Genomic DNA, 2,944 nt, shown 5'->3' with positions numbered 1-2,944 from the left:
ATTGTTGTTTTACTTGATATGTTGCTTTTACTGGGATTATCATTCTCACCGGTTATCCGGCTGTTGCTTTGTTTTGTATGTGTACTTGGCAACAGGTGGGGCATGAACAAGTCAGAAAAGTCATGGTTAGCTCCGAGGGAAAGATGTAGAAGTGAGACTCGGTTTAGAAGTCGTGTCGGCATGTTTATCTAGTTTTGTTAGAACATGTCTAGATAACGAACTTCGTATTATGTTGAAATGTGTCGTTGCATGTTCTATACTTTGAGCTGTTGTTAAGCTCTAGAACTTCATGTATAAGTTGGAAGAACGGCTTTTGAAATGCTTGATTATGTTTGGGATGTTTTGGACTTTGAGCGATGTTGCTTTTCTGCTGTTTTGTTTCTGCAGCAGGGGGCGCTCGGTCTGCACTTTTTAGCAGACCGAGCGCACACCTTATCCGGGGGAGGCAGCAGGTTGCTGCCTGGGAGGCGCACGGTCTGCATGTTTTAGCAGACCGAGCGCACCCCACTTTAAAAAAAAATAAAATCTTGCTTTGCTTTTAGTCTTGGATCTTGTATGCTTAATTGTTGATTAATCCGAGATTAGTTGTTTAGAACCGAGGTCTCACATTAAGTGGTATCAGAGAATTAAGATTCTTGGTCGAACTAGAGTTAGCGGGGTAGATCGAGTCTACGTGTATTGGCTCCTCGCATGTGTTTGAATTATTTAACTGTGTACTTAATTCCATGCGAGCATGCTTTATTGTTAAGAATGATTGAATTACATGGTTTTGTGATTTAATTTATAAAGCATGATCTACTTGAGATATAACTATTTCTGTTATCGACTGGTATCCGGTATTCCAAGTGATTGTAAGAGCACTGATTGTAGCGATTGAATTATCTCGTGTCCTAACCTTTGATTATCAGATGGGTCCTCGTCGAGTAATAAACATAAATGTACCGCAAGTTATCCCTACAACTGAGCAAGCTAGTACTGAAACGGTTGAGATGGATGCTACAGCGACGCCCATGGAAACCCTACTGAAGAGGTTTCAGTCGTTCAATCCGCCGTTGTTGATGGGTTCAGAAAATACAGTTGACTGTGAGAGTTGGTTGGATGATATCGATCAGCTGTTCGATTCCATTGATTACACCGATGACCGCCGGATCAGGTTAGTCATTCATCAGCTACGTGGGGTTGCTAAGAGCTGGTGGATCATGACAAAGAAAGCAATGGAGAGCAGAGGTACGGAAGTTACTTGGACTCTTTTTAAATCTGAATTTTATAAGTGGTTTTTCCCTATCTCGTATCGCAAGGATAAGGGAGCAGAGTTTTCCAATCTGAGGCAAGGAAATCTGAACATCGAAGAGTACGTTGCCAAGTTTGATAGTTTGTTGCGTTTTGCACCGCTAATTGCCGGAGATGAAGAAGCTAAGGCAGATCAATTCATAAATGGATTGAATCCTGATGTCTTCACGTTGGTTAACACCAACAGGCCTAACAACTTTGCGGATGCCATGAATCACGCAAAGAGAGCAAAAGCAGGCTTGTGGAGGCAAAGAGGTAATCAGGTGGCACCTCAGCAGCAGAGGCAGTATCAGAACCAACCATCTCAGTATCTGAATCAGCCACCTCAGCATCAGAACCAACAGCAGAGATATGAAGGTGGTATCAGTGGGGGAAACAGAAAGGATCAGTACAAAGCAAGAGGTAAACAGTTCAAAAGGCAGGGGAACAGTTCATCTAGTTCCAGTGGTTCCCGACAGTTTGGTTCAGGGCAGAGTTCTGGATCATCATCCTTATACTGCAGCAAGTGTGGAGGAAGACACTCACCGGATCAGTGTGTGGGAGTCTTTGGCAATTGTAACACCTGTCAGCAACCGGGACACTTCTCTAAAGTGTGCCCACAGCGTAACAGAGATAGAGCTCAGAGTGGGAGTTCGTCTAGACCTGCAGCTCAGCCTGAGAGGCAGTCTTCTGCAGTTTACTCTTTCCAACCTCAGCAGCAGCAGAACAGACAGGGAGGTAATACTAGTGCAAATCAGCCTCCGAGACAGCAGGCACGAGTTTTTGCTTTGACAGAGGATCAGGCACAAGCAGCACCTGATGATGTTATAGCAGGTAACTGTTCGATTTTTGGTTATTCTGCTCATGTCTTGATAGATACAGGTGCTTCCTATTCCTTTATCTCTGAGAAATTTGTGTTAATGCATGCTTTGCCTACTGAGTTGTTGCCTACAGTAGTAGCTGTTACTTCACCTTTGGGTGGAGGAATTGTTTCTGTCAGATTAGTCAGGAACTGTGAACTGTGTTTTGAAGGAAATTTGTTAGAATTCGACTGTATTGTACTTGGACTGTCAGATTTTGATTGTATTGTCGGGATAGATGTTTTAACCAAGTACAGGGCGACAGTCGATTGTTTCCAGAAAGTTGTCAGGTTCAGACCTGAAATGGCAGACGAGTGGAAATTCTTTGGTAAGGGTTCTCAATCTAGAATTCCTTTAATTTCAGTGTTATCTATGAATCGTTTGCTACAGAAAGGTGCAGAAGGATTTTTGGTGTATGCAGTTGATGTACTGAAATCTAGCCCAGCTTTGGTAGATTTACCGGTGGTTAGAGAATTTGCTGATGTGTTCCCGAAAGATGTTCCAGGTTTACCACCTATTCGAGAAATCGAATTCAGTATTGATTAATGCCAGGTACTCAACCTATTTCAAAAGCTCCTTATCGTATGGCACTTGTTGAATTGAGAGAATTGAAAGAACAGCTTGAATATTTGATTGCCAAGGGATATATCAGACCCAGTGTATCGCCTTGGGGTGCTCCTGTTCTGTCTGTACGGAAGAATGATGGTTCTATGCGACTCTGTATCGACTACCGCCAATTGAATCAGGCTACAGTCAAGAACAGGTATCCTTTACCCAAAATAGATGACCTTTTTGATCAACTGCAGGGTTCTTCT

This window comes from Henckelia pumila, chromosome 4 (genome assembly GCF_033568475.1).
Source record: "Henckelia pumila isolate YLH828 chromosome 4, ASM3356847v2, whole genome shotgun sequence".
NCBI classification, from domain to species: Eukaryota; Viridiplantae; Streptophyta; class Magnoliopsida; order Lamiales; family Gesneriaceae; genus Henckelia; species Henckelia pumila.
The sequence above is the reverse complement of the archived record's forward strand: the minus strand, read 5'-3'. Positions refer to the sequence as shown.